The sequence below is a fragment of the Rana temporaria genome, chromosome 3, assembly GCF_905171775.1.
Source record: "Rana temporaria chromosome 3, aRanTem1.1, whole genome shotgun sequence".
In the NCBI taxonomy this organism is placed as follows: domain Eukaryota; kingdom Metazoa; phylum Chordata; class Amphibia; order Anura; family Ranidae; genus Rana; species Rana temporaria.
Window position 1 is genome coordinate 228717144 of NC_053491.1, and position 21943 is coordinate 228739086.

At 44.5% G+C, this 21943-nt stretch overlaps 1 pseudogene; it reads left to right on the forward strand.

Moving 5' to 3' along the window:
* Window positions 1-21189, forward strand: part of LOC120930425 — a 53872-nt pseudogene extending 32683 nt beyond the window's left edge.
* Window positions 21190-21943: the final 754 nt, after the last annotated feature.

A 21943-nucleotide genomic window follows, 5' to 3' on the forward strand; every position in this document is an offset into this window, starting at 1 on the left:
TTGACAAATCTTTTAATAAAATCTTCTTTTCTTCTTTCCTTCGGGTTTCTTCCGCTGCTTCTTTCTTGGGTCTTCTCGTCCACATCTTGCCCGACGTCTTCTTCTATCTTCTCCGTCCGTCCTTCAGCCTTCTGGTCCCGCATCTTGCCCGTTGTCTTCTCCTGTCTTCTTCTCCGTCCGTCTGCCAGCCTCCTCGTCCGCATCTTGTGTCTTCTCCGGTCTTCTTCTCGGTCCGCCAGCCTTCTCGTCCACATCTTTTTCTTCCCCGGACTCAGCGTTTGAATTTAGTTTGGCCGCCGTGTTGCGCTCCTGGGACCCGCCCCCCTCTGACGCCACAAGTAAACTCCTTAGAAGGTCATGTGCGTCAGAGGGGGGCGGGGTCACAGAGCGTCACACAGCGGGGGAATTCAATTTCAAGCGCGCCGCCCGGAGAAGAAGTTCCCACCGTGTCACACTCATGTGACCCCGCCCCCCTCTGACGCACATATGCCACACGCGGACTTTCATATGATTTTACCTGTGGCGTCAGAGGGGGGCGGGTCCCAGGAGCGGGAACACGGCGGCCAAATCAAATTCAAACGCTGAGTCCGGGGAAGAAAAAGATGTGGACGAGAAGGCTGGCGGACCGAGAAGAAGACCGGAGAAGACACAAGATGCGGACGAGGAGGCTGGCGGACGGACGGAGAAGAAGACAGGAGAAGACAACGGGCAAGATGCGGGACCAGAAGGCTGAAGGACGGACGGAGAAGATAGAAGAAGACGTCGGGCAAGATGTGGACGAGAAGACCCAAGAAAGAAGCAGCGGAAGAAACCCGAAGGAAAGAAGAAAAGAAGATTTTATTAAAAGATTTGTCAAAAACCGGCTACTGTCATTTTTAACACTTTGACATTTTTTTGGGGGTGAAATGGTAGAGGTACAATTTACCCCATTACCATTTCACATAGGGGGGGGCAGGATCTGGGGGTCCCCTTTGTTAAAGGGGTCTTCCAGATTCTGATAAGCCCCCCACCCGCAGACCCCCACAACCACCGGGCAAGGGTTGTGGGGATGAGGCCCTTGTCCCCATCAACATGGGGACATCCTCCCCATGTTGAGGGCATGTGGCCTGGTGCGGTTCAGGAGAGGGGGGGGGGCGCACTCTGTCCCCCCCTCTTTTCTGCGGCCGGCCAGGTCAACGTGCTCGGATACGGGTCTGGGGTGGATTTTTAGGGGAACTCCACGCCATTTTTTTTTCAATTTGGGGTGGAGTTCCCCTTAAAATCCACACCAGACCTGAAGGGTCTGGTATGGATATTTGGGGGGACCCCATGCCATTTTTTGGGGGGGTTTTTACGGCGGGGTTCCCCTTAATATCCATTCCAGACCTGAAGGGCCTGGTAATTTAATTTGGAGGGACCCCCATTTTTTTTTATTTTTTTTTTATTATTTTTAATGAGCAATGACTGTATTCTTTATAGCCATGAGTACTTTAAACTTCCTTTTTTTTGTTTCACTTCAGAAATGACATCTTGTACAGGGACAGTTCTAAGCACGGGAAACATGCGTGTACCCCCCCTCCCCCCCTGTATGAAATTTAAAGGAATATTTCACTTTTATTATTTCACTTTAACCACTTCCATACCGCGCCTATTCTGGCACTTCTCTCCTTCATGTAAAAATTATATTTTGTTCCTGGGAAATTAATCAGGACCCCCAAACATTATATATAATTTTTTAGCAGACACCCTAGGGAATAAAGTTAGCGGTCATTTTTTATTTGATTTCCAACGGTATTTGCGCAATAATTTTTCTAACGCCTTTTTCTTGGCCCAAAAAAAAAACACGGTTCATGAATTTAAAAAAAAAAAAAACAGTAAAGTTAGCCCAATTTTTATGGATAATGTTAAAGATGATGTTACACCGAGTAAATAGATACCTAACTTGTCACGCTTTAATATTGTACACACTCATGGAATGGCGCCAAACTTCGGGACATAAAAATATCCATAGGCGATGCTTGTTTTTTTTTTTACAGGTGACCAGTTCAGAGTTACAGAGGAGGTCTAGGGCTAGAATTATTGCTCTCGCTCTAACGCACGCGTCAATACCTCACATGTGTGGTTTGAATGGTGTTTACATATGTGGGCGGGACTTACATGCATATTTGCTTCTGAGTGCGAGTTTCTAGGGACAGGGGCGTTATTTTATTTTTTTGTTTGTTTTTTTTACCTCATATTTTTATTCTTGCATTTTTTTTACACTTTTTTTGATTTTGGATCACTTTTCTTCCTATTACAAGGAATGTAAACATCCCTTGTAATAGGACTAGTGTGTGACAGGTCCTCTTTATGGAGAGAGGCGGGGTCAATAAGGCTGGAAAGCATGGTATTGAAAAAAAATAAAAGATCTCATGCTTTCAGCTGCAATCATGTTCGTTCAGCACAGTGGTGTAGTGTATAGCACTTTGACCTAGCAGCAAAAGGGTCGCTGGTTCGAATCCCGCCCGTGACAGCATTTGCATGGAGTTTGCATGTTCTCCCTGTGCCTGCGTGGGTTTCCTCCCACAATATAAAAACACGCTGTAAATCGGATCCGGTCTAAATAAGCCCTAATATGCAGTAGTATATTTAGGTTTTGTTTTGCCCTAGGCCTGACTACATATCTGCACCTCCTAATAGAAAAATGACCCACCCCTTCCTGTCAAGGTCACACCCTGTTTTTGTATGACCCGCCCAGGAATTTTCAGGGGACCCACACACTAGTTCTGGGGGGGCACTGGATTCCCTTAACCACTTCCATACCAGGCACTTACGCACCTTCCCGCCCAAGCCAATTTTCAGCTTTCAACACTGTCGCACTTTGAATGGCAATTGCGCGGTCATACAACACTGTACCCAAACAAAATTGGCGTCCTTTTTCCCCCACAAATAGAGCTTTCTTTTGTTGTTATTTGATCACCTCTGCGATTTTTTTTTTTGCGCAACAACTAAAAAAAGACTGCAAATTTTGAAACAAAAAAACGTTTTTATTTTTTTAGGTTAATTTTTTTGTAAATAAGTTTTTCTCTTTCAATTACGGGCACTGATATGGCGGCACTGATGGGCACCGATGAGATGGCACTGATGGACATCGATGAGGTAGTACTGACGGGCACAGATGAGGTGGCATTGATTGGCGGCGCTGGTATGCGGCACTGATGGGCACTCATAGGCGGCACTGATGGGCACTCATGGGCGGCACAGATGGGCACTCATGGGCGGCACTTATGGGTGGCACTGATGGATACTTATGGGTGGCACAGGTGGGCACTGATAGGTGGGCACTGTGCATGGATGGGCACTGTGGGGTGGCACTGATGGACACTGTGGGGTGGCACTGATGGACACTGTGGGGTGGCACTGATTTTCCCAGGTTGCCAGTCAGTGCCCATTTGTGGGCACTGATTGGCATCTTTTTTTTTAATGCTTTTTGTTTTTTTTTCCCATATTTTTTTTTTTTTGCCCATCCTGGTGGTCCAGGGTGGGCATCCCTGGTGGTCCAGTGTGGTGATCCGAGGGGGGGCTGCACTGATAAACAATCAGCGCGAACGCCCCCTGTCAGGAGAGCCGCCGATCGGCTCTCCTATACTCGCGTCTGTCAGACACGAGTGAGGAAGAGCCATCGATGGCTCTTCCTGTTTACATCGTGATCAGCCGTGATTGGACACGGCTGATCACGTGGTAAAGAGTCTCCGTCTCCGTGAGAGACTCTTTACCCAGATCGGAGATGCAGGGTGTCAGACTGACACCCCGCATCACCGATCGCCGCGCTGCGTGCCCCCACAGGCGCGCGCGGCATGAAATCCTGCAGGACGTCCTGTCAGGATTGTGTAACCACTTCCCGGACGTAAATCGGCCATAGGCTGGGCGGGAAGTGGTTAATTTGCATAGTTTTTCTCTCACTTCCTGTTTGGCTATGGGGCAGGAAGTGAAGGCAAATCTCCCCAATTGGACACAGATAATACAAAATAAACTGACAGGGCCTATAACCCTCCCTCACTCTATCCAAAATTAAAGAAAATAAAACTTGTTGATTATAGTTCTTGTCAGGGGCGGACTGACCATTGAGTCACTCGGGCACTGCCCGAGGGCCCCATGCCACTAGGGGGCCCCATCCGGGTTGCCAGGCTCAGTAAAACCAGGGACAGTATGTAAAAATCTGTGTTTTTTTTAGATCTGTCCCTGATATGTCCGAAAATGACATGCTTTTAATGTGAATATCCCAAGATTTTAGCTGCCCGCCTCTGCACTACCTCCTGGCGTGGTGGCCATCTGTAAGCCAGAGGGGCCCCATAATCTTCTATTGCCCGGGGGCCCCATGAGTTGTCAGTCCGCCCCTGGTTCTAGCTTAAGCACAAATTTCATAGAGTTTTATTGAGAGCCCTAAGAAAATATAACCATGCCAATAGGCCAGGATACAGCGTTGCTAATATGTAGGAATGTGTGTGTTAGAGCACCCCACCCAATGTTAACTAAAAAATTATTAATTTGCAAATAAGTATTATCTGCTCATTTTTTTGGGGATGTCTGCACCCCTGATAGTGACAACATTTGTGAGGTGTCTTCACCATTTCTAATTCATTCACTTCCTGTCACATAGCCAAACAGGAAGTGAGGGTAAAACCTTACTAATATCTTTTCTTGGGGACACAGAGATCAATCTAAATAGTTTCCCATTATGTAAATTGCACTCTAGCATTTTGCTGTGTACACCCCAAATTATTAGGGATCTTGGACTTTGGGGTCCATTTACTAAAGGCAAATCCACTTTGCACTACAAGTGCAAAGCAAGGAAGAAAACAAAACAACTTTGCTTCTACAGGATTGGATGTTAAAACCATCAGTGCTTCCTCTCTGATTTTCAGAAACTATGCTTGTACTGCAGAGTGGCTTTGCCTTTACTAAACCCCAAACTAAATAATCATTTGGGGCAGGGATCCTCAAACTACGGCCCTCCAGCTGTTGTAGAACTACACATCCCATGAGGCCTTGTAATGCACTGACATTCACAGACATGACTAGGCATGATGGGAATTGTAGTTCCTGAACAACTGGAGGGCCGTAGTTTGAAGACCCATGATTTGGGGTGTACACAGCAGTGCTGGAGTGCAATTTGCTTAATGGGGACACTATTAGATTGACCTGTGTCCCCAAGAAATGACACTGGTAGGGTTTTAACCTCACTTCCTGTTCAGCTGTGTGACAGGAAGTGAAGCCAATTTTAAGAAAAGGGACACAAAGCTCAACCCAAAAATAAAAAACACAAAGCAGGGGTTCTAACACTCACTTGGCTTCCCTCAAACACCCACAATTTGAATAGGATTGCCTTGCGCTAGATTTAAGCACATTGCTGTAAATCAGCACGTCAAGCCTGTCCACCAATAGCAAACCCCCCCCCACAGGCCATGTTTGCAGGTTTTCCTTCATCTTGCACATGTGCTTTAAAAGACAGTCTGGACAGCAATTCTTGATAAGAGAAATCCACAAAACATGTCCTGTCGGGGGTACTTCAGGGCTGAGGACCACTGCAGAAAAAAGAAAATACTTACCAGTTTTGTCTTTAAAGTCATGGAGAATAAACATGGCAAACATTTCATGATTACACACCAGGAAAGAAGCTTAGACAAAAATCACACATAATTTGTTAGGCCCAAACCGATTTCAGCTGCAGCTGTCAACATATGTAGCATGAAAAAGTAACAAAAGACAAACTTAACAATTTTAAAGTAATTTTTATTGGTCAACAAAACAAGGAAAGCAAAAAAAGACAAACAAACAAACACAAAACAAAAATACATTTCAAAATTCAAAATAACCATAGCTTTAACATCTTCACACATTTTTCATAAAATAAGGCCACATAGAAAAATACATCAAAGTGAACATCATTTAAAAAAAAAACAAAACCATTGGCAAAACAAAACCCATGCAACAAACCACATTTGTGTTTAGCAACAGCATTTCTGCCAGCCTGCCCCTTCTGAGGGCAGCTGAGGACTGCTCGATCCCTGCTTTTTATAACAGTGCTAGTAATGAAGCAATTGAAATCACATGAACAAATTGCAGTCTCTAGTTTGGGTGAGCTTGTAATTGGGCACACCTGCAATTAACCCAAACCACGCTCTATGAGCATCCAAGTGTTTTTCACCTTTTAAAAAGAAAGGATAATTTTTTTCTAAGTGTTTGAGCATGCTCAGTTCATCACACATGTAGGAACCAAGCTGCAATGGAATGAGAGCTTTTTTTTTTTTTTTTTTCCCTGATCTGATGCTTTCCAGCCTGAAGGGGAGGTGTTAAAGAAAGAAGTAAACACGCACATTTAATAATCTATTTGTGGGAAAAAAAAGGTTGCCAATTTGCTTGAAATTCCCCATAGGCGACCATTTTTTTTTTCAGGTTACCAGTTTATAGTTACAAAGAAGGTCTAGTGCTAAAAGTCTTGCTCTCGCTCTAACGCACGCGTCAATACCTCACATGTGTGGTTTGAACGATGTTTATATATGTGGGCGGGACTTGCGTAAGTCCCGCCCACATATGTAAACACCGTTCAAACCACACATGTGAGGTAGTGACGCGTGCGTTAGAGCGAGAGTAATACTTTTAGCACTAGACTTTCTCTATAGCTATAAACTGGTAACCTGAGAAAAAAAAAAAAAAAAGGTCGCCTATGGGGATTTTTTTAAGTAATGAATTTTGGCCCCATTCCAGGCGTGTTTTCAATAGTAAAGCGTGACATGTAAGGTATCTATTTACTCGGTGTAACATCATCTTTCACATTATCACCAAAAATTGGGCTAACTTTAGTGTTTTGTGAATTTTTCGAGCTATAACCAAAAATAGAGCGACAATTTAAAAAACCAAAAAGAGTAATTTTGACTTTTTGCTATAATAAATATCCCCTAAAATATGTATTCAAAAAAATAAATAAATCCCTCAGTTTAGGCCGATACATATTCTACATCTTTTTGGTTCCCAAAAACTCGCAATTAGCGTTTATTGATTGGTTTTGGCAAAAGTCTCCAAAATATGGCATTTTTGTTGTATTTTTTATTTAACAAGTTATTGCGGCGATCAGCGATTTTTATCGGTACTGCGACATTATGGCGGACACATCGGACACTTTTTTGGAACCATTGGCATTTTTCTAGCGATCAGTGCTGTAAAAATGCATTGCTTACTCTAAAAATGTCACTGGCAGGGAAGGGGTTAACACTAGGTGCGAGGGAGGGGTTAAATATGTTCCCTGGGTGTGTTCTAACTGAAGGGGGGGGACTGACATGGGTAAATGACAGATCGCTGTTCATGAAGGGGAACTCCAGACCAAAAAAAAAAAAAATGTGGGTTCTCCTTCAGGTGCATACCAGGCTCTTAGGCTTGGTCTGGAACATAAGGGGTTAAACCCACACCGAAAACCAGCGTGGGGTTCCCCCCAAGATCCAAACCAAGCCCTCATCCCAGGCACGCAGTCTGGCCGGACAGGAATGGGGGCGGGGACGAGCGAGCGCCCCCCCCTCCTGAGCCGTACCGGACCGCATGCCCTCAACATGGGGGAGTGTGTGCTGTGGGGGAGGGGGGCACTGCCCCCCCACCCCAAAGCACTCTTGTCCCCATGTCGATAGGGACAAGAGCCTCTTCCCGACAACCCTGGCCGTTGGTTGTCGGGGTATGCGGGCGGGGGGCTTATCAGAATCTGAGAGGCCCCTTTAATAAGGTGGCCCCCAGATTCCGGCCCCCCACCCTATGTGAAGGAGTATGGGGGTACATCGTACCCCTACCCATTCACCTGGGGGAAAAAATGTAAAGAAATAAAACACCACACATGAATAAATTAATTTATTAGTCTGCCGGGGGTCTTCTGCCGGGGCCCCCCACCACCACCCCATTAGGCCCCGGGCTTCGCCGTCTTTCACCGGGACCCCCTTCACCAGTGAGGCTCCTGTCTTTGGGGGAGGGTCCCGGGCTTCTACGACGGTTTCTGCGGGGGGGGGTGCACTGGCACCCCACCCCCGTCTTCAGCGCCGTAATTCACCAGGACCCCCTTCACCAGTGAGGCTCCTGCCTTTGGGGGAGGGTCCCGGGCTTCTACGACGGTTTCTGCGGGGGGGGGGTGCACTGGCACCCCACCCCCGTCTTTAGCGACGTAATTCACCGGGACCCCCTTCACCAGTGAGGCTCCTGCCTTTGGGGGAGGGTCCCGGGCTTGTACGGTGTCTTCCGCCGGGGGGCGACACCCGCGGGCTTCTGCGATGCCTTCCGCTTCTGCCTGTCTCCTCCGCGGAGCACAGGGCTTGTCTCCACTGTCTTCTCCCTTCTCTTCCATTCGATGTTGACACGACGAGGTCCGGCGCTGGAATGCCGTCTGAGCAGCGGGCATGGACTTATATAGGGCAATGCCACCATGTGACCTCAACCCATGTGACATCATATTCCCATCATGCCCAGGGAATGTGATGTCACATGGGTTGAGGTCACATGATGGCATTACCCTATATAAGTCCATGCCCACCGCTGACACGGCATGTCAGCGCGGAACCTCGTTGTGTCAACATCCAATGGAAGAGAAGGGAGAGGACAGCGCAGACAAGCCCTGTGCTCCCGGAGGAGACAGGCAGAAGAAGGAAGAGAGAAGAAAGAAGACGGAAGAAAGCCCTGGCTCCACGGGGGAGCCAGGCAGAAGAGGGAGCAGAGAAGACAGAAGAGAAAAGACCTGGGAGTTGGCGCACCCCCGGCAAAAGACCAGGAAGACCGGAACCCTGGCGGAAGGCTCCGGAGAGGACCGAGGAATGGCGCCCTCCCCCGGCAGAAATCACCGAAGCCCAGGGTCCCGGCGGAAGATCGGGAGAGAAGAAACCCCCCCTTGTAAGAGAGCTAAAGAAGAAAGGGGGGGCTCCGGAGCAGATTAATAAAATATTTTATTCTGTGTGGTGTTTTATTTTACTTTACATTTCCCCCATGTGAATGGGTAGAGGTACAATGTACCCCATACTCATTCACATAGGGTGGGGGGCCGGCATCTGGGGGCCCCCTTATTAAAGGGAGCTTGCAGATTCCGATTAGCCCCGCCCGCATACCCCGACAACCAATGGCAAGGGTTGTCGGGAAGAGGCTCTTGTCCCTATCGACATGGGGGCAAGAGTGCTGTGGGGTAGGGGGGCAGTGCCCCCCTCCCCCACAGCACACACTCCCCCATGTTGAGGGCATGCGGTCTGGTACGGCTCAGGAGGGGGGGGGGCGCTCGCTCGTCCCCACCCCCATTCCTGTCCGGGCCAGACTGCGTGCTTGGGATGAGGGCTTGGTTTGGATCTGGGGGGGGGACCCCCGCGCCGAATCGGCGCGGGTTTAACCCCTCACGTTCCGGACCAAGCCTAAGAGCCTAATGTAGCCCTGAAGGGGGACCCGCGCCGATTTCAAGTTTGAAATTTGGCGCGGAGTTCCCCTTCATGGCTGAAAACAGCTCGGAGATTCCCGTGCGCCGCGTCACGCAGCGCATTCACGGGTACGCCGCTTGGTATTTACCAAGATTTTCACGGCGTACTGACAAGGCGCACGGGAAGCACCGACATTTCTCTCTGCGCATGCCCAGTATGCAAATGAACCTCCCGAGGTTCAGGCGCACTGTGCAAGCGTACGGGGATCTGTTTTCAAAAAACACTTTCCCTTTCAATTCGGCCCGCCAAACACATTCAAACACATGTCACTTCACTTCCCCTGCATCCCCCCACCTCCCCCCCTAATAAACTCCCGCCCGAATCCCCGCAATTTACATTTCAATGTGTTGTGCGCCAGGTCTGTACTGGTGCACAATGCACCCTCTCCTGGGCGCACGGAGCACATTAGTAACTAGGGAAATACACTGCACTAGCAGCGTATTTCTTTAGTAAATGGCAAAACGGCTGCTATTCCTGCTTTTACTCCATGAGTCATGGAGTAAAGGCTTGGTAAATCAGCCCCATTGTGTCTCTCCACCCTGGCTTTGGCCAATTATGGTTCTTTGTTTTTTGTGCGCTGTGATTGGCCAAGCATGCAGGTTCATGGTGCATGCTTGACCAATCATCAGTGAATTATGGGCCATTGTGCGTCACTCGAATTTGGTGCGAAAGACCCATTTTGTTCTAAATTCGTCGAACGTACGAACAGACAATGTTCGAGTCAACATACGTTCGCATCGAACACAAAGCTCATCCCTAGCGAGGATCATCACACAGTAAGTTTATAAACTTCAAGCTTATTCAGATAAATAGGAATTGGCTATAAATAATTGAAATACAATGTGGAAATCAATATATGAATTAAAATTTGGACCATTTATAAATCTTAACACTTTCCACAAGTGAGTGAGGGTGTAATGGCTAGAAAGAGGATACAGCCTCTAAATGCCCCTCCCTGTTAGCCTATGTGTTCATGCACACATAGGCATTTAGAGGCAGAACAAAACCCCCACTGCCAGCACGTCCACTTTTAATATTAGCACACTTACCACCCAAGGGATCCAGAGATGCCCTCACCCAAACTGATTCTTCAATCGGCTTTGGGTGCAGGTGCTTTGCGGCTTCACAGACGGTTTTCTACTGCGCATGTGCGAGCCACGCTGTGACTTGTGAATGATCCCATTGTCTTCTGGACCTGTGATGTGCCCCAGAATACTGGGGGAAGGAGGAGAGCCTGAACTTTGGGCTCAGATCACAGTGGGAGTGGGTACCAGGTATGCCCCCCCCCCAAAAAAGTGCCACATATGACAGTGGAGGGGGGAGGATAAAAAGAAAATGTCCCCTTTTGGGTGTGGAGCTCCACTTTAAGCCATCGGCTTCATGGATCAGGTAAGAGTAGGCAGCTTGATCTCTGTTTTTGGACACCTAGGTTGCCCACTCAACAAACAGAATGACTGATGCCATCTCAAACAACATACTGGGCTTGACTTACTAAAACTGGAGAGTGCAGAATCTGATGCAGCTGTGCATGGTAGCCAATCAGCTTCTAACGTTAGATTGGTTAATTAAGCTTTGACAATAAAACATGGGAGCTGATTGGTTTCTATACAGAGCAGCACCCGAATCTGTGCTCTACAGTTTTAGTAAATCAATCAACTGTTTTAAGCACACTGTATTCATTTACCATCTAATGTTGCAAATGTTAAATAATCAGAAACTTTTGCCCTGTACACACGGTCAGTTTTTCTGATAGGAAAAACGTTTTTTTTTTGCAGGAAAATGACTGAAATTTGTCTTGCATACATATGGTCACACAAATCTTGGCTGAAATTCCGAACGTCAAGAACGCAGTGACGTACAACACGTACGACGAGCCGAGATCAATGAAGTTCAATAGGCAGTTTGGCTCTTCTGCTTAATTCTGAGCATCCGTGTTGTAATTGCATACAGATGACCACGATTCCCAATAGTAATTTTTCCTGTCACGAAAATTTAGATCCTGCTCTCAATCTTTTCTTGTCTGGAATTCGCACAGAAAAAGGGTAATGGAGCATACACACGGTCGGAATTCCTGACAAAAAACTGATTGTGTGTACGAGACATAAGAGTAAAGCCTTGTACACACGATCAGTCCAATCCGATGAAAACGGACTGAAGGACTGTTTCATCAGTCCAAACTGACCGTGTGTAGGCCCCATCAGTCTGTCATTCTTCGGTCGCAAAATTGAGAACTTGCTTTAAAATTGATCCGATGGACGCCAAACCCATGGTCCAAACCCATGGTTAGTACGCAAAAGCATCGGTTTCAAACCCGCACATGCTCAGAATCAAGTCAACGCATGCTTGGAAGCATTGAACTTAATTTTTCTCTGCACTTCGTTGTGTTTTACGTCACCGCGTTGGACTCGATCGGTTTTTGAACTGATGGTGTGTAGGCACATCAGACCATCAGTCTGCTTCAGCGGTGATCCGATGAAAACGGTCCTTTGGACCGTTCTCATCGGATGGACTGATCGTGTGTACAGGGCCTTATGCCACGTACACACGATCGGTCAAACCGATGAGAACGGTCTGATGGACCGTTTTCATCGGACCAAACCGATCGTGTGTGGGCCCCATCAGTTATTTATCCATAGGTTAAAAAGAAGCAATCTTGTTTTTAATTTAACCGATGGATACCTAACCGATAGAAAAAAAATGATCGTTTGTAGGCAAGTCCATCGGTTAAAAATCCATGCATGCTCAGAATCAAGTCGACGCATGCTTGGAAGCATTGGACTTCGTTTTTCTCAGCACGTTGTTGTGTTTTACGTCACCGCGTTCTGACACAATCGTTTTTTTAACCAATGGTGTGTAGGCACGACTGACCACCAGTCAGCTTCATCGGTTAACCGATGAAAACGGTCCATCAGACTGTTCTCATCGGATGGACCGATCGTGTGTACAGGGCTTAAAGCGGGGGTTCACCCTATCGACGGGAAATTATTATTTTTTTTTTATTTTACCTTAAAATCAGGCATTGTAGCGCGAGCTACAGTATGCCTGTCACAAATTTTTTACCGCCGTACTCACCTTGTAGTTGTCCATCGAAGATTCCGGGGAATGGGCGTGCCTATGGAGACGGAGGATGATTGACGGCCGGCTCTGGCGCGTCACGCTTCTCCGGAAATAGCCGAAATAGGCTCGGTCTTCACGACGCGTGCGCATAGCCTGTGCGCAGGCGCCGTGAAGAGCCGAGACCTACTCCGGCTGTCTTCGGGGAGAGTGACGTGCCAGGGCCGGCCGTCAATCATCCTCCCTCTCCATAGGCACGCCCATTCCCCGCGGGAGCCGGAATCTACGATGGACGACTACAAGGTGAGTACGGGGTTAAAAAAATCGGGACAGGCATACTGTAGCTCGCGCTACAATGCCTGTCTCGATGGTAAAATGTGTCGGGGGGGGGGTGAACTACCGCTTTAAGTGTTTTTTAATTCTGTCCACATTCTCATGGTTTAATTTTAAAGGATAGGCGGAGAGCATGAAATGACCTATAAAATGCCACTATGTGATTGTGTTTTTAAACAAAAAGCATTTTCTGAAGTAAAATGATATTTTATACCTTCTGTTTTCCAAATAGTTAAGCAAATGTTCACTGCATACTCGCAATGTATTGGTTCAATCCATTTAACATGTAATTTGTTACAACTGCATATACAATATCCAATAACTAAAGTCTAGCACAACAGGGTACTGTAAGTGAACTGCTACTGGGCTTGTTTTTAGCAACAATTCCTCTGTTTCACAGTTACAATAGATGACTTTTCAGTTTATGAGAAAAAATATTTCACAATGTGTGATTTGCCTGAGCCCTTGTTATGCTCCCTCTGACCTTAAGTAACCTACAATGAAATGCTGGATTACACTTCTTACTGAAATAAACAAATACACACTTACACCTTATAAACAATCATAGTGGTAAGGTCAAGGCGCATTCACTGAATCTTTTTGGCTTATGCGTTAAGAAAGATGTCCATTTATTTTGATTAATTTTTCATTTGATAATAAATGTTTAAATGCAGTGATGTTTAACCACATCAGCTTCTGCAATTTCAACCCCTACTGACCAGAGAAATGTTACATTTCTGCTATGGGTCTTTTGATTTAGCAACTTTGGTGTTGTTTATGACACACAGTATTATTTGGGGTTGCAAACAGTGCATTTTTTGGTTATTTAATTATTTTTGAAAAAAAAAATCTATATTTTTAAAGATAGGAAAGAAATGATTAAAAATTACAGTTTATTATTTAGAGTTTGCCCAGTTTTAGGATGAGCGAGCACAACTAATGTTATTGTAGATACAAAGAGCGTGGTCTATTATGCTGTGTGGCTAATTTATCATGGCATTAAATAATTTTCCTGGTAAAAAGTGTGGAAGTGTTATTTAAAAAAAAAAAAAAAAAAACATGAGCACATTTATTTGACACAGTATTACAAAACAAATTGTATTTATTTTTAAAACCGCATAAAGACATTTGGGTTGGTTTACCAAAGAAGTAAAGACTGTTCACTTAGTTAAAGGGGCACACTGACCACTGACCACCAATGTAAGAGGGCATATTCAGCACTGACCATCAATGTAATGGGCACACTGAGTATTGACCACCAATGTAAGGGGGCACGCTCAACACTGACCACCAATGTAAGGGGGCACACACACCACTGACAACCTATGTAAGGTGGCACACTGAGTACTAACCACCAATATAAGGTTATACTCAACATTGACCACCAATGTAAAGGGACACACTCAGCACTAACCACAGGGGCACAATGAGCATTGCCACCAATGTAAGGTGGTGCGCAGAGCACTAACCACCTTTGTAAGGGAGCACACTAAGCTCTGACCACCAATGCAAAGGGCACATTGAACACTGACCACCAACATAAGGCTGCACACGGAGCACTGACCACCAATTAAAGGGAGTACATGCAGCACTGTCCACCAATGCAAGGGGGCATGCTGAGCATTGACTACCAGTGTATGTGGGGCACATTGAACACTGACCACCAACATAAGGCTGCACATTGAGCACTGACCACCAATTAAAGGGAGTACATGCAGCACTGTCCACCAATGCAAGGGGGCATGGTGAGCATTGACTACCAATGTAAGGGGGCACACTGAACACTGACCACCAATGTAATGGGCACACTAAGCACTGATCACCAATGCAAAGGGCACATTGAACACTGAGTACACACAGCACTGTCCAATGTAAGGGGCACACTGAGAAAAATACCAACAATGTAAGAGGGAACACCAAGCACTGACCACTATTATAAGAGGGCACAATGAGTACTGACCACCAATGTAAAGGGGCACACTGATCACTGACCACTAATATAAGGAGACAGACTGAGCATCTATGAAAGGGGGCACACTAAGCAAATACTTTTGTACATAGTCCTGACCCTCAGATTCTATATAGTACATATTGCTGACCTCTTCATTCTATACACTATTTTGTATGTTTCACAAGACAGGGAGTACACTGACCACACAGTCCTGACTGCTATACTTTATCCGCTATGCTGTGTGTTATGTAGTGCTAACCACTGCACTACATATGATATTCTGTATGTTACACAGTCCTGACCATTGCATTATACTGTATACCATATGTTGTACATTGAATAAATAGTCTGCTAAATTGAATGCCCATCGGCCATTTTCTTGAAGAATAATAAAAGAATAAAGAATAATATATTATTTTTACAACAGCCAATCCTATAGCGGGCTTCAAGAAAATGGCCGACGGGCATTCAATTTAGCAGACTATTTAAACCAATGGATTGTACTTAGTGGTATCCCCTGATGAAGTCACATGATGTGACGATACGCGTCGGGATTGGAGCACTAGGTTTAGCCACTATCTGACGGCAGGAGACGAGCTTGGCGCTCATGGATGATACACACCGCAGATTATTTTTTAATGTGAGTTTTTAGCTCTGTTCTTTTCAATAAATGTGACACTCTTTGCGGGGTTATGCGATGAGTCTCCCTCTTTTGATTTTTACTGCTATTGCCATTGTCTGAGTAACCACACAGAGGGTTTACGAACTCGTCGTTCGTGGAAATACGCCCATGGTCCCTTTTTATGAGTGAGTGCATCACTGTGTGACCTGTCCTTGCCCCATCACTGGTCATTATACAGAGTCACGCTATATAAATATATTCTTTGTTTTTTTCACATTCAACATCTGGCACTGAGTCTTCTCAGCTGCGTATAGGACATCACTGCAGTGCTGTAACCATCCACTTTGTGTACATCTGAGGATTTTTCAGGCTGTTAGTGTAACAGCTGTGAGGTGAGCTGCTAGCAGACACAAGAGGTGTTCACACTGAAGTTTGCTTCCTTTTAACACATGTGCGTTGGTGTTGGGATCACCACATAGAGACTTTATTGTTTATATATTTCTTCTTTTGCCAATGTTGGCTTCTATATGTGATTCACGCTGGACGTATTTCATATTATTCACTTATGCTTTTTATTCACTTATTATTGTTTGTTGAAGATTTGATGTTATTTGATCATGTATTGCTTACTTATTGTGATTTACATATTTAGTGTACATTCACTAATGCCCTGTACACATGATCAGGTTTGTCTGATGAAAACGGACCGATGGATTTTTTCATCTGATATCCCATGAAGCTGACTTTCATCAGTCTTGCCTACACACCATCGGTTAAAAATCCAATTGTGTCCAACAAAGTGACGTAAAACACAACGACGTGCTGAGAAAAATGAAGTTCAATGCTTCCGAGCATGCGTCGACTTGATTCTGAGCATGCGTGGATCTTTGACCGATGAATTTCCCCACAGACAATCGTTTTTTTCTATTGGTTTTTTAACCATAAGAAAAATTTAAAACAGGTTCTATTTTTTTTCACCGATGGGAAAAAAAACGATGGGGCCCACACACGATCGGTTCGTCCGAGGAAAACGGTTCATCGGTCCGTTTTCATCAGACGAACCGATTGTGTGTACAGGACATCAGTGTGCCCATCAGTCACATTTTTTCCCTTTGTATCACACAGCGCAGACATCATTATTTATTCATTTTACACTTCTTCTGGTTAGGACAGATCACCAGGTGTCTGCAGTAGTGCCCCCTAGCTTAGTTTATAGACAGCGCGGGAGTCCCTCTTTTTACTTATGTTGTACATTACATTGTCCTGATCACTCGCTCCATATGCTTTGTTATCTTACATAATTCTGACTGCTAAACTTCTTCTATAAAACCCTGCAAATCCAATGTTATATACAGCTTCAGTACTTATCTTGTTTACATATGCAAGTGAATGAACTTATTCCTGGACAACAATAGGGAAGTTTACAGTATACCAAGTGAAGTACTTATTGAAGCCTCTGGGATGCATGCTTAAGATGGTGTCCTTGTTATGTACCTGAACCCAGTAGTAATGTTAATCCTTGGAAATCACAAGAAAAATCAGTAATAGTCTAAAAATGTACATAGGTCAGCTAAAGGGAAAGAGTCATAAATTATACATTACTTTGATGGATAACTGTTTAAATAAAGGTCCTCTCTCTCTCTGAGTTATTACAGAGCACTGGTATTTTGTAACAAGATAAGTGCTAAGTGCAGCAGTCTTGTTTTATGCAATCTGTGTACTTCTGTCCTTCATGTATTTTTTTCCCTTTTTAAGTTGTAGTTGTCACTTTTAAAACAAAAGCTGCATCCAAACCAATGTTTCAAAATTGAAAATGCTGTAAAAATATAATTTTTATCAAATAAAATAAAATGTTTACATGCTGTCAGTAGCATCAATGGTGTCTGCTATAGGAGCCAAAAAGGAGGAGAATAGTGATGCTGTTGACCTGTTCAAAACCTGAAACTGCTGCCCAGTTTAGATACGTATGTGTGAAATGTTTTTACCTGCCAAAGGATTTGTAATTCTGTTCAGCAAGCTGTGTGATGTATGCACATCTGCCTGCCACTAGAGCCAGAACTTTTTGTAGACTACACTGCTGTAAACCTATACAGGCAGGTCCAGGTCCTGTCCCAGCCTATAATTGGTCAATGAAGCAGCACAAAAATACGTATGACATCATCCCTTTGCTCACCCCTTTTTGTAAGCATGGATTCCACTCTTCAAAACCACAGAGCCTGATTGGTCCAGAATGGTGCCTTCCCTTTCCAAGTGTGAACCTCTCTGTATAAAGGATCCCAGAAGGGTAATATAAAGACAAATTCAGGTTCTTCATACTAGTTCTGTTTAAAGTGTAAGTAAACCCCCCTATCATTTTCAGCCAAGGAAGCTGCCATCTTGGCCACTGTTTAATCTACAACTTCCATGATGCTGCACATGTGATCAGTTATGACACGAGCCATTGGATGGTTTGACAGTTTGGTTGAGAGCACAACCAATGGGAGTGTTATATTTCCGGCACGTTTTATGGATGGGTTTACTTCCGCTTTAAGTAAATTTAATTGAGGTGGCTATTGGACACCACTATTGAAACATGAGCTGAGGAATTATAAATGGACTTTAGAGGCATATATATATATATATATGTTGTGCTTTTTTAAGGTCATATTTACCCGCACAGTAATTTATTTTGAATTCTTTTATAACGAAGATGCCATAGTCTGTAATATGAAACTTATTCACGGAGACGTATGATCATACAAAATAGCTAATTTATTGGTAGACAAATTATTAATATTTACATGAAATTAAAAGACCAGTTGCATTACATTAACGACTTGAAAATCAATAAAATACCCCCAAAATGGGCATGTAATACCTTTGATTTATATATATATATATATATTGTGACAGGAAGTCAGGTAAATCTGTGGGTGTTGTCACAGACGGAACATACATTTCTGCCTTGTTTAGACAATACACCAATTGTTATTAGGCGTCGGCTGCAAATGTAGCCAGAAAAGGCTAAAGGCCGTTGGAAGACTCCAGCTGTTCAGAATGAGGCAATTAAGGCCTCTATAAGTAGTCCAGAGGATTACCACTGAGTTGCTGCATCCTGAGTCTTTGTGAGTAAGGAGAGCAGTGCCAGAAAGTCTTCTGAGGAGGTGAGGAGAGGATTGATTTTTCTGTGTGATAAAAATCAAAAGACTATTGTTTTTCTGCTGTATGACCAGCAGTGTCTGACCAGCACTAGGCTGAGCCAGACTCCATAGATAGGTTCCTGTGTGGTGAAGATAGACGCCCCAAGTGGCCAGGGTTTATTTTATGTTTGATTTTGTTTATGCTGTTTGGATGCTTACACTTGTTTCCAGCAAGATGGAAGAATAAACCAAAATCTTTGTTTTCAACCGGCTTCGACTGCCTGTCTGTATAAATTCAGTGTGTGGTGAACCCATCCAAGGGGTCACACACCCCGCTACCGAGCTAACCCCTTACACATGGTGGAGTGCTGCGGGCAATTAAAGTAAACCCAAAATGGAGGAGATACTGAAACAGCTGGTTTTAGCAAATGCAAACAACAGCAGATGAATGCAGGTTTGCAGCGGAGCCTGGCAGCTCAACAACAGGCTCACGCAGCTCAACAACAGGCTCACCAAGAGAGCATGGCAGCTCACCGAGAGAGCATTGCAGGATTGGAACAGAGACACCAGCAGCAAATGGAGGCCATCGTGAAACAGCTTCAGAGACAGCAGACCGAGGCTGGGAGTCAGGCCAGTAACATACCGACTTTTCGGGACAGAGAACTGGGATACCAACAAAGCCCAGCAGATAATTTTCTGTTGTTGGAGGAGTGCAAAGACTTTGAAATATTTGACTCATTTACTGGTATCCTTGGAAACAGTCCACCCTTAACATCTCACTGGGAGCAGTGGGACACATATTGTGAGGATCTGACCAAGGACACAAAGCTAACTAGTTTGGAAATATGGGGAACAAAAGAGGTGGCATCGGGAAGGGTGGCTGCTCCGGTTTGTTCATCTAAGACTGCCCCTGTCATCGAAGTGCCATCCCCTGACTGCTCCCAAAAGGCTGCCAAGACAGCAGCAAGTACCCAAATGGTACCAAAGACTAATATTTCTTGTGATGAGAAAATGAATATCCATGGAGAGTGCAAGAACTATGTAAAAAAGGCTAAGGTTAAGATCAGCTCAGCACTTCCAAGCCAACCAACAAGCACTGTGGTTGCCATAGATGCAGTCAAGGAAAATACTTGTTTTTGTGGTGCTGTAGCCAAAAAGCAGGAAAGGACAATTGAAGAGCCCTCCATAGGCCGAAGAAGCTGTGCCATTTTGCCTTTCATAGAGACTCAAAAGCTTTTCTGTCCTCCACAGAATGTGGCCACAATTGGGGTTGTGGAAGTTACTGTTTCAGCTTCTGTGTCAAATCCCTCACAAAAGAAAGAGGAGCACAACTGATCACTTTTCATCTCAGAGGGGCTTACCGAATCGGCCATTAAGACAGATGGCCAGCAGGACAATGAGGACGAGAATATTGATTTAGATGAAGAAGAACATGATGAAGGATTTGGTAGTGAACACAAACTTTCTGAGAATGAAGAAGAGGAAGAAGAGGAGTAAGAGGAAGAAGAAGACAATGAAGATGACAAACATGATATCAGTGATACCTTCTCAGAGCCAGGTTATGAAAATGATTCTGTTGAAGATTTGAAAGGAATAACTGCCGTGTCATCGAGGAAAAGAGGAAAGCGAGGTATTTCTGGGAATATAGCGAGCAATTAATGCCTTTTCAACAGGAAGGGATGCTGAGACCTTCTGAATGGGACAGAGACACGCTTCCCAGTAATATGTACCAGAAGAATGGTCTGCATCACGGCAAGTACACTGTGAAGAAATCTCGCAGGACAGATGTGGAAGACCTGACTTCCTGTCACAATATATATATATATATATATATATATATATATATATATATATATATATATATATATATATATATATATATATATATATATATATATATATATATATATACAGTATATATAAAAGGTAAAAATCTATTAGTAAACATTAAAAGGATTTTTCACATTCAAAAAATGAATACACAAGACATCTAAAATAACAAAGGGCTCCACATGATACCCCTAAGGCTGCATTCACACCTGAGCGTCGGTCGTTTGGTCGTTTTTTTTGGTGTTTTTTTCCGGCGTTTTGTCGCACGTATTCATGCTTATTTGCACGTTTGCATACAGCGTCGTCCGACGTTTTTGTACTTCGACGTTTTTTATTTTAGCCAATAGGAAAAATTATCATCTTTTCATCAATTGTTGCTATGTTGGTAGATTTTTTTAATCTTCTGCCTGGGTGAAAAGTTCTATTGATTAAAGCGACAAAACATCCGTAGCAAACGCTCGTTGTCGCGCAAGTCGCTTGAATCGAGCGTTTCCATTACTTTCTATGGGAAATGGAAATGCTCAAATACGCCCAAACCGCCCGATATGCGCGAAAAAAAAAGGGTCCGGGACTTGTTTCAGCTTCAGGCGTTCGGCGTTTCGGTGTTCGGCGTGGAGATGTGAACCATCTCCATAGAGAACAATGTTATTTTTCCCCTCCAGCGCATTGTAGCGTCGCGCTTCAGGCGACAAAACGCCTAGGTGTGAATGCAGCCTTAAGGGTATAGTACCAGTTATGTATATATACCCATACATTAATAGCTTCACATTTATATATTCTCCTTCCAATTGTAAATGTCTCGTGACTATCATAGTCGCTTCTTCAGGAGCTTGAAACATCTATTTGAATACAGAAACATATCTTGATTAAAATACACATAATACATTTAATTTATACAAGTAATCTAGGCAAAATCCTTGTTCATCAATGAGACTCACTTGTGACACAAACTCCAGAGCTGCAGCGCTACTCACCAAGGCCCCCAAGATACCCCAATCCGGTCGCAACCAACTCATATGCCGGAATATGGAGACACACAAGGTAGGTAAATATATACATATATATATATATACTGTAAGGGGTTAGCTCTGTAGTGGTGTGTGTGTGACCCCTTGGATGGGTTCACTACACACTGAATTTATACAGACAGGCAGTCGAAGACGGTTAAAAACAAAGGGCCAGATTCAGAAAGAACTGCAGCGGCGTAACGTATCGTCTTTAAGTTACACCGCCGCAAGTTTTCCTCGTAAGTGCCTGATTCACAAAGCACTTGAGTATAAACTTGCGGCGGAGTAACGTAAAGAGGTCCGGCGCAAGCCCGCCTAATTCAAATGGGACGTGTACCATTTAAATTAAGCGCATGCTCCGCTTTGAAATTCTGGCGTGCTTTGCGCGAAGTGACGTCATTTTTTTGAATGGCGACATGCTTAACATACTTTCGTATTCCCGAACGTTTTACGCAAAAAAAAAAAATTTAATTCGACCCGGGAACGACGGCCATACTTTAACATGGCTCGTCTAAAGTTAAGCCATGTTAAAGCAGGCTTAACTTTGCGACGGGAAAAAACGACTAGCGACAACGTAATGA